We start from the raw sequence: 15,236 nt of genomic DNA, 5'->3' as shown, positions 1-15,236 counted from the left end.
CAAGATTTGAGAATGAACTTAAATTAAGATTTTAGCCCATCGATAGGCTTTTCTTTGATGTAAGGGGGTAGCTCTGAGAAAGCCCGGATTCGGACCAAGTACGAGGTTTAGCCTTATCTTAAAACATTTTTGCAAATTGCTCTTCAGCTTAGTCTTAAAGTGCAACTAATTCGTGCCAAAAAATCCGCCACCATTCGCCAATCTTCTCTTGAACCCAAACAAAGGCACCGTCTAACAGCCACCTCACAAATACAGTGGTTTAGCTTCGGTTGACTTCGAAAACTCGGAAAATGGATCTTCACACCATCGGCCACGACTCGCTCATCGCCACAAATTCCCACCGCGTCTAAGCGCTCCAATAAGCTTGGTTGCCTTTGTCGTCGTGATCCCAACCTCAACCTCAAAGTTACGATCACCTTCTTGGGAGGGTTTTCCTACAGTTCCATACCTTCCGCGTCAGCCGTCGTCGTCGTCGTGCTTTTCTACGGTAGTCCCGAAAACGAAACAGCTAACTCTTCACCAACACACAACCAGCGCAGAGCCATTCGGCGTCTTCTTCACCGCGCCTGACGAACGGTTTCAGAAGAAGCAACATTAGCATAAAACTCTTTCTCTCCCGCGCAGCCGAATCAAAGCCGACTTATGCTGCGCGAGAGAGAATCCGCGCAGAGAGAGAGAGAGCGAGCGCGATCTTGAACTTGAACACACGGCGGTGCCTTGCATGCAAGGTCTTGGCCGAGTCCGGCAGTTGTTCGCATCGTCTTCGCTAGGAAAGGCCGAACTTTCGCGCGTTTGCTCCCGCGGGTTGTTGATCTACATCGGCGTGGAGGAAGAACCTCGAGGTAGAGATTAGAGACGCGGATTAAGAAGCGCAGAGCGTGTGTTCTGAGTTGAGTTGATTCGTTACTGCACTGCTGAGTCGTGTTCTGGAACAAGGGGGGGAAACGGACGCGTAACTGTAAAGAGAGCTTGAGCTTGAGCCTAGAGTGACATCAAACGGAGTTCGCGCAGCAGTGTTGAGCTGGGTTCTGGTGAATCCAATTATGATTGGCATCAAACAAAGAAGAAGCTGTGCACAACACCTTGAGTAACTCAGTGGAGATCAAAGGGCGCCTCCAGGGAAGGTCGTAACAAGCAGTGAAGTGGTAATATGCCCGGAGGTTTTCTGCTCGTCCGAGAGGAGAGCTTGTTAGGGGTAAAGTGTCATCATCGCCGTTGATGGGCAGCATCCACCGGAAGTGACTGTGACATCTCTTCTCTTCGCTGGGAAATGAATAACTCGCTCTGTGTGTTTTGAGTGAGTTTTGTGTTGAGCAGTGAATGACGCCAAAGAAAGTAATTCAAGTGGCAACAGGAAAATGATTTGAATATTGCACCAGAGGGAGCGAGGTGTGAGGCTTTCCACGTGAAAAGTGTGCTTTGAAGAGGAGTTGAAGAGAGTGGGTGGCAGCAAAAAGTGACACACATCACACGACAACCCCCCGTTCGAAAAGAAGTGGCAGCTCTACGAGGAGGAGGAGAAAAGGTGAATATCTGGCAGAATTGGAAAAGTGATTTCGGAACAAATGGTTTTGCAGGTTGGGAGTATTTTTTGGCTGGAAAATGTTTGTGCGTGGAATTTGAAATGAGTTTTCCAAGACGCAGGATTGAGGAAAGTGGTATTTGGAAAGGTGCAAATAACGTTTTGGCTTTGATCTCCTGGTGGTGACAAGGCGTGAGATTTCGGAGGAGGAGGAGGAGGTGGGAAGGACTGGAAAAGAGTTGCGTTGCGAGATTTGCGTGTTGAACGAGGAGGGGTTGACGAATCAGAAGATTTTGGGAGGTTGTCATCGAGAATACTTCTCGAAGCCACATGCTTGAAGAGGGATGTTTTGGAATTGTTTTTGACAGACTTAGAAGTTCAGGCGAGGATAAATACAATCTGATTCATTCAAATTTTCTAGCCAAATTGATACTGACTTGTAGTCGGCAAGAAATTCTATTTTGGTTGCTTTCAAGCTTTTTTTTTGTTTTCCCTTTCTTCTAAAAAGAATTCATTTCTATCGGAATTTTATTTAAACACTTTTGCAAGTTTCTGCTCGAGCATAGGAGTCCAATGCTAGAATGGGGAGAGCACCCAAAACCTCTTTCTACTCCAAGAAACCTACCACCCCAGGGTTCGAACTGACGACCTTTGGATTGCGAGTCCAACGGCCGACCAGTGACTCCACAGAAGCAGGCATGGTTTGGTGTTTTGTTTGTCTTATTAGCAAGGAGATGACTCCCACACCTGGAATAACTGAGATTCGATAAATTAACTGTGGGGGTAATTTTCTAAATTGATTTTAAAATTAATTTTATATCTTTTGCGGCTGTTCAAAGTTTTCTTGGGCTAATAAAAAAAGGTTTATTGTTGAGTGGCATAGAATTCGCAATCCAAACTAGGGGAACAGCATCTAATTCCAGCGTGCCTCTATTATTGCCATAAGCGTTTTCAACTGCAATCGATGGTAAAATCGCATGCAAAAGCATGCACATTAGAGTGTAACAAAAATGACTTTTTGGCGGGCATTCAAGGGTTTGTTCCGGTAGGCGTATTGAGCCCAAATCCAAAATATGAGCTTAATTGGACGTAATAGGAGCTAGCGCTTTGCATTTGAATTTTAAATGGGATTTAACGGGACCATCCATAAACCACGTGGACACTTTTTTGGGAATCTGTTACCCCCCCCCCCCTTCGTGGACAATTGTCCATACAAAAAAAATCTTTTTTGTATGGATCGTGGACAATCACCATACCCCCCCCCCCCCTAAAGTGTCCACGTGGTTTATGGGTGGTCCCAACCCGTAAAAAAAGATTTTTTTCAAAAATGACACTTTTTGGGGCATTTTGGCCACTGAAGCGTTTATTTTCAACATCATTGGCGTGTTGGGCAGATCCTTGCGCATCTTTTGGTATATATAACATTGAAATTTGGAGCACCCTGAAGCTCGATACAGACCTTCCAAGTTTGATTTTTTTTTCGAAAAATTGACCCCAGCAATATCAAATGGCGTCTAGGGCGTCGCAAGGTGCGACGCATATCTTTATTGCCGGGGACGATTTTTCGAAAAAATACCAAACTTTGATGGTCTATACCGAGCTCCAGGTAGCTCCAAATTTCAATGTTATATATTCTAAAAGATGCGCAAGGATTTGGCCTACATGCCAATTATGTTGAAAATAAACGCATTAGTGGCCAAAATGCCTCAAAAAGTAACATTTTTGAAAAAATCTATTTTTACAGGTTAAATCCCATTTAAAATTTAAATGCAAAGCGCCAGCTCCTGTTATGTCCAATCAAGCTCATATTTTGGATTTGGGCTCAATACTCCCACCAGAACAAACCCTTGAATGCCCGCCAAAAAGTCATTTTTGTTACATCCTAATGCACATCACCTTCGTCAAAATAAACACCTAATATTACACACTGCATGTACAATTTTTGCAAGCACAAAAAATTGCAACCGACGGGATTCAAACCCGTCACCAACAGTAAGGACTGGCGCCTTAGCCCACTCTGGCATCAGACGGATGTAAAGTTTTAAGGATAAAAGCATATATCAGCTTGATATTTCGGTCAAGTAGGTTTCCCATACTGATAGGCTACATATTTCAGGGCGTAAAATTACATAAAATTGCATAAAATAATGCAATATTGAATTTACACCCAGCACTTTTAAACGTAGCAGGATTACAACTGTTTTAGCTGTGGAGCGATAAATAGTGAAAATCAGCAAATTGGATGGAGTTAGAAGCGAGTGCTTAACCTGCCAAGCATATGAAAATTTCGCCTAGATTTAAAGATCCAATTGGGCGATGGGATTTATTTCAAAATTTATTTTTTAAGCTGTTTTTTCGTTTTATGTAAATCTTTCTTTAACAAAACATGTTTAAACAATTTGCATTAAAAGTTTATGAATAACAACGAGTTATCAGTGGTTTTATTGATTTTTTTTTATTAAAATTTTTTCTAAGAAAAATATTGCAATAAAAAATTACCACAATCTATATATAAAAAAGGTTTAAAATAAGGTTATTGCATTTTGTTTGCAAAAAATAAAAATTGAGATTACAGGCCTTGCAAAAACATTTAAATAAAAAAAAGTATTTTGAAATGTTTTTACACTTGCTCAGTTGTTTTGCAATCATTAGTTTTTAAAATATCCAAGTAGGAAGATTTTTTTTTTCGCCAAAAAAAACTTTTTGCGGTGCTGTATAATGGGGAAAAAAAATTAAATATATGGATCCCAGGCATGCTGAATATGATTTTAAATTGGGATTCAAAAACCCACAAACCCATCTCGCGATTTGAACTCTTGATATTCGGATCATTAATTTGAATGCTTGGCATTTGAAACAGGCAGATAAAACGTTATAATAATTCAATTGAAATTGGTGGAATTGTTGTTAAAAAATCATTTGCATCATTTTATCAAATTAGTAGCACGACTTGTCCACTCGGACGCCTGTTTGGAAGAGAGCGATTTTCCCCAAATCGACTTCCCTCATAAGTTTAGCCCAAGTCCATTTTCCCACCATTTCCTTTCTGACGTAAGCAAATGCGCCCGCAGGAAACTGGTGGACATCAGCCTCGCTTACACTGATACGCTTCGCCCCATCAAAACTGTTGTAGTGTAGTGTAGATGGTATAAAATGCTGAGGTGAAGCTTCAATTATCCAGAATTGTAACCAACGGTTACAACATTGTTACTTCATTCATATAAATTTTTCAGTTTCAGAAAAAAAAACTTGCCCCCTGATTTTTCGAATCAATTATGAGGGGGGGGGGGGGGGGTAACCAAATTTTCTAATCTAATCTAATCTAATCAGACCTTAGCGCAGCCAATCTTTCGAAGGGATCCTGGAGAGTGCCTTAGGTTAGATGACGCCTAGCACTCTTCTTGTCATTTATTAACATTTGTAGTGCGCCATTGCATCGGAATGCATTGAAACATCACAAGCGTTAAAGCGGCCAGGCCTACTGCGTAAAGCCGTATCGCAGAGATGACTCGTAATTGGGTTGAGTTTGAGCACTGAGTGTTCGAACAACAACACAATTCTGAATCGACAGGGGAGGAAGAAGCGTGGGGACACACCACCATACGCTCCGAGATTTGGTTTTATTCGTTGGGAGCACCATGCTAAGAAGGTTTGGTACTCCGGGACCCTCTGGGATGGGACATTGTATTTCCACGAATGCCCTGGACACTATTTGCCGTAGTTATAGCGACACAACTCGCTATCTGTAACAGTATTCCTAATTCCAGTTCTAGCTTACCAAGTCGTCATGGCCTAGTGGTTAGCATTTTTGCTTACCAACCCAAAGGACGGGGGATCGAACCCCGCCTCGAGCGACTTTGATTTTTCGTTCACATTCATCATTTCAAATTAATGTGTTTTTAACTTTCTCGTTGGGAACAGATGGGAATCGAACCCAGAACCATTCGCTTACAAAGCGAACACCGTAACCAGTCAGCCACGGCCGCTCTCTTAGGGGGGGGGGGGGGGTGGGAACCAAATTTTGATAAAAAAATAAGTGTGAACTCAAACTAAACTGAGGAATCTTTGCCATTTTGATGTATGTAATCCCTTACTCACTAGGTCTTATCAACTGAAAACAATTTGAAATACATTTTCGTTCGTTTTAAAATAATAAGGCCGATGCAAATATTTAAAAAAGTTTTTGTCCCTCGGCCCTGGGGGGCCAAAAAAATAAAAAAAATAAAAAATTAAATAACAAGCCATAGTCTTCACATTTAAATGGAAAAAAGTGTTTTAAAATGCATTTTACACTAGTGCAGTTGTTTTGCAATCATTAGTTTTCAAAAAATCTTAGATCTGACAAAAACAAAAATTGTATCGAAAAAAAAAAGATTTTGCATCGAAAATTTTCAAAAAATCTTAAGATTTTTTAATAAACCCAAACATGCTAAAAATGATTTTAAACGCAGAAGAATGTATTTTAATTTGATTTCAGCTGGTTGCACTTGAATTTTCATTGAATTTTTGAAGTTTATTGTAAAAATATTTTTTTTGCCCCCTGATTTTTCGGGCCAATTTTGAAGGAGGGGGGGGGGGGGGGGGTGACAAAAACTTTTAAAAATATTTGTACCAGCCTAAGTTTCTTCAATAAATAATTATATATTTTTATAAAACTGAACAGGTTAAAACGTATTTTTAAACAGTTTTTTTCATTTAAATGTTTTTATGGTTTAATTCAAATTTGGATATTTATATTTTTAGGAAAAAAAAATCAAATGCCAGTGTCTCTGGGTTATTCTGTTATGGAATCATTTTTTATAGTCGTCTACTTGTTGTACACTGACAAAATTTACCAATAAATTAAATGTAAATTACGTTTTTTCATATGTGGTAACCAAATATTCTAATATATTGTGGTTCAAATATTCTAAGAAAACCCTATTCGTTTTGTGTTCGCATAAAATGAAAACGAACAGTTGTGACAGGTTTAACTTTTTGCATCATCAATTTTGCAATATTGTATCAAGCTGTCTCCGTTCCGGAAATCTTAAAACTCATCAATATGCAATTTGCTGTCGGCAGCATTTACAAACAAAGTTTAGCACGTATCAAGAAATCGAGCAGCTTACAACCGAGTCGAGATTGAAACTGACACTCGACAACTATGCAAATGTTTTTCCCGTCAGCTCTTCAGGCACCAAACAAAAAAAAAAAAAAACTCAGGGAAACAATGGAAAACGATTGTTTTTCCAACACTCATTCTTCCCAACGCCAGAAGACGACGAGGACGGACTCGAAGGCGCTCAAGCATTTTGCCCAGATAAAAGTAGCCTTATCAATCATTCAGCGTGACTGAGAGAGCAACCCTCCTTCCACCCCCTCACCTTAACACTTTTTCTCAGCAAAAGAAGAGGGTCCTCTGTTGACTGCTGCTGGGCTGTGATAACGGTTGAAACAAGTGGAAACTGTTGTTTTCCCCCCCTGCATGGATGTCTGTTGCTGTTAGTGGCCCTCGTTCGCTCTATTATGAAATATGCAATATCCGTGAAAGTTGTCCCATTTCGGGGTGGTGGTGCACTACTCGAGTCCCGTGGATTTGCACGAGTTTTTTTTTTCCTGTGGTGAAATGACAAAAAAGAGTCCCGGTGAGAAAAATCCCAAAAGGATACGGCTTGACTTTTGCAACTTTCCACCCACCCCTTCCCCAGCAATTCGAGCAGCTCAATTTTCAGTAACTACAGTTGACTTGCCGCTGAAAGCGTACCTTCCTCCCAGGAGAAAAAGGAAAACCTTGTTGCCAGTTGCAGTCACCGGTTTCCTATCAGCAGTCAGTGACGTGGAAATGTGCTGCGCTTTTCGCGTGTGTATGTGGAAAGCGAAAATGCATTCGTGTGACATTCCCCCAAAGGGAGGCATGCAACTGCGGCCAAGTTTTTTTTTTTTCGTTTTGTTGCGAACGTGCACATCAATATTGCATGGTTGGCAATATTTTGCTCTGCCGAAAGGTGGAATGAATCATAATTTATTTAATAGATTGAAAAAGAATGAAAGTCTGTTTTTAATTAGTTCAAAAGATATTTTTCTGAAATAAGCTTTTTAATTATTCAGATTTTTTTATGCGCGAATATCACTTAGAATGAGTTTAATAGCTGGTTTAAACAAAATACAATTCTCAAAATATTTTAAGAAAATTGAAAATTGAATAAGGCTGTTGAAAATATATTTTTTGCAATTCCGTCGTGAAACTACTTACTTTTCCTGTCATTCTTGAACGACGAAATAGCCTACTTTTCTGTACCAAAATAACAGAATCGAATAGCAACACTTTTCAAAATAAATGCTGAAAAGCTCTACTTTTCAGCACTGAAATGGGTGCTGAAAAGTTGAACTTTTCAGCACTTGTTCCGAAAAGTAACACTATTCAACATTTTATTGATTTAAACGATTTATTAACAAAATACATGAAAATTTGACTTAAAATTTCACTCAATGGGTGTTTTTCGAAATTGCAAAAAATGTTGTATGGAACTCGTTGCAAAACTTGATTTTTTCAGCACTCGTCGTATTTATCCAACTCGGTGAACCTCGTTGGATAAATGTACGACTCGTGCTGAAAAAATCCTCTTTTTGCAACTTGTTGCATAAACTACTATTTTAGCATTTTCGTCGTGAAACTACTTACTTTTCCTGTCATTCTTCAGCGACGAAACGGCCTACTTTTCTTTACCAAAAATAACAGAATGGAAAATTAAGAGCGAGTTTTTCACCAATGTGTAACAGGTCGTATCGAGGTGCTCCGATTTGGATGAAACTTTCAGCGTTTGTTTGTTTGTTTGTTTGTTTGTTATAGAAAAATCGAAAAACTATGAGAAAAACTGCTATTGGCCAAAAAGTTAATACCGTAGGCTTATAGTCCATGAAAATCCCAAACTTTCGACCTATAGAAGTATTGGTGTTGGAGGCTGTTGCAAAAAGATATTAAGGTTTTAAAAAAATGCATTTTTAACAGTACTTTGCAAAAGCTATGAGAAAAAGTTAAACCATTCCTGGATGCCTATGGCACATTTTAAAGGATTTCAAAAGACCTTTCGAATGCATCTAAGAGAGTTGGAATTCAATTCAAAGAAGTTTTACGGAAATGCGAGCAATTTTAAGATTTTTCATGTTTTTTGGACCTTAAACTTCAATGCCCGTTTTACCCCACTTACCTTTGTCGTAGAGGGCTCATATTTGGCATGAGTTCATCTCATGTATACACAAACAAACGCTGAAAGTTTCATCCAAATCGGAGCACCTCGATACGACCTCTAGAACAAACCGAGCAATATTTACAAAAACTGCCTCTTAATACCTTTCAATAACAGTGCTGAAAAGTTCTACTTTTCAGCACCAAAATTTGTGCTGAAAAGTTGAACTTTTCAGCACTGGTATCGAAAAGTAACATTTTTCAATATTTTTTTTTTGGTCAGTGAATTTACTTAACACATGGATGTTTGGCATAAAATTCAATTCAAAAAGCGTTTTTCAGAATTACAAAAAATGTTGTAAGCAACTCGTTGCAAAACTTGATTTTTTCAGCACTCGTCGTATTTATCCAACTCGGTAAACCTGGTTGGATAAATGTTCGACTCGTGCTGAAAAAATCTTCTTTTTGCAACTTGTTTATGTCAACATTGTTAAATTTATTTATATAAAACCGTTAAAGACCGTGTCACTAATAGGTTTTTATTTGTTAATTGAGACATTTACGAATTGGAAAGAATTATTTTCAAAGATGTTTGCACCCAGAATATACATTGAATTATTGCCAAAATTAGGGCTTGCTTCATTGCAATTATCCAACTTAAAACTGTTTTTGAATTGTAACAATCCATTGTTACAATTCAAAAACAGTTTTAAGTTGGATAACCTTTTAGGATTGTCTGATTACAGTATTTTTAACAAAAAAACATCATCGATTTTAACATTCTATGTTTTCGAACAATATCGCATTTTCATCTTCGTTTTTTAAAGAAGCATGTAAAAAGTTAAAATTCATTAAACAGACCTTCCCTACGACCAAAGAAGCCATTTTGTGTCATTGGTTCATCCATACAAGTCTTCATACAATTTTGGCAGCTATCCAAACAAAAATGGTACTTACGAAAATATTTCAAAATCTAAAACTTTTGAAGGAATTTTCTGATCAATTTGGTGTTTTAGGTATTGATGAGGACTGTTCAGATTAAATTGGTACACGGAAAAAAATCTTGCCTATTTTGAATTTACTTATATTTCACAAAATCCCAGTTTCAAAAAATAGAGATTTTTAAAAAAAATCGATATGTTATACATTTTTTATATAACATTTCAATTTTTAATCGAAAAGTAATTTAAAGATTTTTGAAAAAGTGCCTCGTTCCAAGATATATCCACCGAAAGTTTGATTTCAGTGAAATATTTGCATTTTTTCGATTTTTTAAATAGTGACCATGAGTGACCATTTCTGAAATATTTATTTTGAAAAGTTCAGAAAATTTGCAACAAAATTGTCTAAGAAAAATTGAAGCTTGGGTCTCTCGTTGCTGAGATACAGCGGCTTAAAGAAAAAAATAGTAAAAATTGAAGTTGTCCAAGTCTAACCTAAATAACACTCTATTTTCTAATGCCGATGTCTCAGCAGCTTATGGTCCGATTTTCAATGATAAAAATGAATTATTCGTGAAATTTTGCAATAAAGACTAACATTTTGAAAGGGTTTAACAATGAATGTTTAACCATTTTAAAATGTTAGTCTTGCTTATTTTTTTAAACAATTGTTTTAAAAAAAATCGTAATATTTTGCGAATGTTTCATTTTCAGCATTGAAAATCATACAGTTCTTTTTAAGTAGAAAGAACTTCATTTCAAGATTTTTTATTGAGTTTTTTTAAAGGTCCAATAAATCAAATTTTCTTTTGTGTCGCTGTTCGAGTGCATGGGGTGATTGGTCATTATAATTAAACAATGGCTTGTGGGGACGCGCAGTCCTGCTTTTTCGTGTTATTTTCGTCTCTTTTGTGTCGCTATTTGTGTACATGGGGTGATTGGATTTCTTCTTCTTCTTTTTTCATTTTTTTAGTTCGCGCGTTCGTTGGCCTAGGAATTTAATGTTGTTCTCTTTATATAGTTTTCGATAGAAACAATTCTATTTTTGTTTTTTGAGACAAGCAAGTCATATTGCTGGATTAAGTCCTTTCCATATCATCGAGGATCGGAAGGCACGTCGACGAATATGTTTTAAGGCTTATGATATAAAATAATTTTAATGAATGAAGCCCGGTGATGTAGGACCGTTGATCGGAAGGCACGCCGACGGAGAATTTCTGGAGAATCGCTGTCGAATTAATACTATATTTAAATCCCTTGATAGCTATCTTTCCGCAGCCGTCTGCCTAAGATTTTTGAAATTTCAACCGATAAACAAATTGCGTATGGTCGCATCACCTACCACAGTGAATCCTGACGTCATACTCATCTTACTAACCCCTCAAAACTCATGTGATACTTTGTCGGAGACGCAGCTGATTTAGCGGTCCCATCACTCAAGTATCGGCTAACATTCCCATCCACTTCCCTGTGTCTTACCTCTGGTCGTGGCCGGCGTCGGTATTGATCAGCATGATAGGGACCTTTGAAAATTGCGAAGGGTGATGATTGGTTCCTACTTTTCATCTGTGGTCCACGGAGCAATGTTTGGGGGTCCTGGTCAATAACGAAGTAGCAGCTACGGGTAGACACCAATGCTATGCTATGCTAAAAGTCCAATAAACCAAATTTTCAGTTTTTGCTTTTTGGGTGTTTTTTAATACCCCTGACTCAAGGCGGTTTCAAAAATACTCAAAATGCAAAAACTGGTATTTTGGTTTATTGGACCTTTAAAAAAACTCCAAATTTTATCCAGAGCAACATAACACTATCTCCAAATTGCGTTTTTCATGATTGTGGGATGTTTTTGTGTCTACCACTGATAAGTGATAATTTCACAAAAAAAGTTAAGACATATAAGCATATAACCATGGTTTTATTGATCTCAGTGTGTGAAATAATTATTTTGTAAAAAAAAAAATGTTTGCACCCGTAAAAAAGTGTTTCGACTCTAGGGTTTTTTCTCAAAACTTATTTTCCCTAAAAGAGCACCCAGCCAGCAAAATCTAAGCGTAGTCATATGTACCCTCCCTGCAAAGGCCTATGAATTGATCTCAGTTGAAAGGTTCTCCAAATCTCTAAATTGCAAATGTAAATGGAGCAGAACTGCTAAATTCTAATAAAAACACAATTGAAATTGAAAAGTGTTTCGAAATTGTGGATCTCAAGAGTCAACGTTTTTCTATAACAAGTTGATATAAAACGATAAATGTTTCTGCCGGTCTATAAATCAATCGAAAGAACACATTAAAAGCTATCAGATGAAGGTAAAAACAAATCATTCAGTTATCGATTTTCTATGATTTTGGCTGGTCTGTAAAATGTTCCGAATATGTGGAATGACTGAACTTTGAAATCATTGATTATTGTTGCGTTTAATTAAAACAAAAAATAAATCGGCTTAAAATAATTACTAAAAATGTTCGGCTTAACTTCATTGTATGAATCTCCCAATCAAAGGAGATTTCAACATGCAAGTTAAAAATAGACCAAAACCAAGCTTCATTGGCGCTTCTAACATTTTCACCAAATTTCGACCATAATCGGATTATCTACTCTTCAGCCCATAATGCGGCCACCGAGTGGTTGAAGCCCTACACCACCAGTAGCCCCACATGAAGCACCCCACTAATCACAACAACAGCCCATTAACGACGCTCGCTCTCTCTCTACCAATCGTCTAGTTCAGCTCAGTTTAGTCCAATCGAGATAAGCGTGGAAGGAGGCTGCAGCAGACTCCTGTACAAATTGAGAGTAAATTGAAAAATTCCCGCGCAAAACCGGTTCACCGGCGGTCGGTGCTGCTCCGGAGTCTTGGCCGGGACTTTGCCGTCGTCCCAGCCGTTGAACTGGATTTGTTTTGTGTTTGCCTCTTTTTTTATGCTCTTCAACACTTTTCTGCTGGCATCATGCTGGATGATGACGGGGTTGGTTGGAGTACAGAGATATAGTTTTCTTCCCCTTGAAGGAGGATGATGATGATGGTTTGCATCGTTTTATGGGACGCCTAGCTGGGACTGGGTTCTTGGTCGGTTCCTAGGACCAGTCGGGTAACCTAAGTGGTTGTGCTATTTATAGACTTGGAGGGGATACTTTCTCTCCCCTGGACGAGACACTCGAGTCGGGGGTTTGCTGATGGCTGGAACAATGTTTCAATTTATTGCTTTTATCCGGTTTGGGTTTGATCAGTTGTCACTTCTACCCGTCAATTGGAGGAGGTCAGGGAAAGTTGTAAATGATCGGGTTGTTTTGGGATATATGCAAATTAAAGCCTGCTTTGTTTGTTTGCGAGTTTGCCGCAAACAAGTTTGCTTGTTTGGCAAACTATCAAACACAAAAAAGCGAGTTTGATTGTTTGTTTACCATTATCTTCTACCTCCTTGAGTTTTGGGGGTTAAACCTTCGAAAACTTTTTTTTTTAAACTATATCGTAACATTTTCAAAACTTGTAAGAGTACATGCAAACCCCTATGTTTATAGATCAACATTTTTGTTTTTTTTCTGTTTTAAAACGTTTTATAACGCGTAATTTTGAAGTGAGAAATTTGTTTAAAGCGAAAAAATAACCTCTTGGGTTATTGCAGATTCGAAATGTAAAATTTCCCATAAAATGACATCTCTCTCGATTTTTGACAGTTGAGTAACAGGAAATGGCAGCGATTTTAAAACAATTTTTCATCTTTTTTTTAATGAAAAATACGTTTAACAAAATTTGGAGAAATTAAAAACACAAAAGTCACCTTGACACGAAATTTCAGTTTCTTTACGATTTCGAGCAACAAATCGGGCAAAATTTCACCGAAGGGGTTCGGGTCAACTTTTTCCGATTTTATATGAGTTGGAGTCTCATAGGCCGATGCAAATATTTCTCAAAGTTTTTGTCCCTCGGCTCTGGCCAGGGTTCAGGGGGGGGGGGGGGCATAGTCTCAACATTTGTATGCAAAAAGTGTTTTAAAATGCTTTTTACAATTATTTTGAATATTGCAATCATTAGTTTTCAAAAAAGTAAGTTTTGACGAAAACAAAAAAAAATGCAAAAAAGACTATTTGCGATACTAAACTTTGAAAATTTTCAAAAATTCAAAAGATGTTTGAATCAACTCAAACATGCTAAATATGATTTTAAACACAGGAGAATGCATTTTAAACCAATTTTAGCTAATTGCACTTAAATTTCTATTGCAATTTTGAAGTTTTTTGACAATTTTTTTTTATTGCCCCCTGATTTTTCGGTTCAATTATGAAGGGGGGGGGGATGACAAAAACTTTAAATAAAATTAATACCAGCCTTATACAAAACATTCAAAACTGTTCTTTTCTTCCTGAGATACTGTTATTTGTTTTAATATATCACCCGAGCATCACTCATTTTCCAAATGACAGTTTTTTGAAAATAAAGATCAAATTTTCAATGATTTCAAAAATGATTCTTTAAAGAATTTTTCTTATTTTTTCTGATAAACTATTTTGTAAATACAAATAGTTTTATAATTTTGTTTTCTTTAAAGTTAGTCGAAAATTTTGTTTTTTTTTTTTATTTCATGATATCATAACAATATTCCAAGAATGATATTCATATTATAATCATTGATAATAAAAATAAATGTGTATCGAAACATAGTTTTTTTGTATATTTAATTTCCAGGGACAAACAGAAATCGAAACCTAAAAACACAAAAAAATATTTTTCGTTGAACTTGTCATATTATTTTTTACTTTAAAAATTCTAAATACGCACTTCTCTTGTCAAACAAATTATAAAGTATCAAAAAATTCAAACATATAGTTTTTGTGAATCCATAATTGAAAAAGTAGCACGTTTTTGAATTATCTCTATTTTTTTCAATTATCCAAATTATCACTTACAACTTTTCTGAGGACATGATCAGAAAATTCTTTCCCAAGATAAAGTTTTTTTGAATATTTACATATTATCTTCGCATGGACAGTTGTCAAGTTTGTATGGAGGTTTCAAAAATAAAAAGTCAAAAATTTTAATTTGAATTTTGTCGATTTTTTAGCAAAAGCTCATTTGTTGGTGTCTAATATTGAGAAATAAAAATGATGGGTTTGGACAGCTATAGAAATTATAGTAGAAAATCAAGTAATAAAAAAATTAAAAATAAACTTCAGTTTTGATAAAAGGAAAATTAATAATTCTTCTGAATTTAGCTTTTATAAAGATTTTTTTTTTATCAAGAATTCAGCCTCCCCAATCAATTAATGTTTGAGGGAGAAAAAATATTATCCAAAGCAAATGATACAATTTGTCATTATTTATTGTATTAATGTGACTTTTACTCAATATTCCAGAATCCAGGTCGAAATTTATCAACTTTTTTCAACATATCCAGTTAAAACATGATAACCGTGAAAATACTAACTAGAAATGCTAGAATGTATTCTGTTAAATTGCTCATCCTATGCGCCACATACCCATTCTTTGGTTGAACATTATAAGTTGCACGAAAGGTGAAAAAATCTAACTAAGCAAAATTATGCTTTTGGTTTTCGAGTAAGGTCACTTGTCACAGCCACGGTTGATAGTTGATTTAGTTTCACGACT

At 36.8% G+C, this 15,236-nt stretch overlaps 1 protein-coding gene across 1 annotated transcript in view; it reads left to right on the top strand.

Annotated features, from left to right (window-relative positions):
• Positions 1-765: 765 nt before the first annotated feature.
• Positions 766-15,236, top strand: part of LOC120416870 (mucin-3A) — a 200,331-nt gene continuing 185,860 nt past the window's right edge. Inside the window, exon 1 of the mRNA XM_052707165.1 lies at positions 766-1,525. The gene's annotated coding sequence lies outside the window, so the exon portion shown is untranslated. The remainder of the gene's footprint in view (positions 1,526-15,236) is intronic.

The sequence above is a fragment of the Culex pipiens genome, chromosome 2 (assembly GCF_016801865.2).
Source record: "Culex pipiens pallens isolate TS chromosome 2, TS_CPP_V2, whole genome shotgun sequence".
Classification (NCBI taxonomy): domain Eukaryota; kingdom Metazoa; phylum Arthropoda; class Insecta; order Diptera; family Culicidae; genus Culex; species Culex pipiens.
This window is presented reverse-complemented; position numbering and strand designations above follow the sequence as displayed.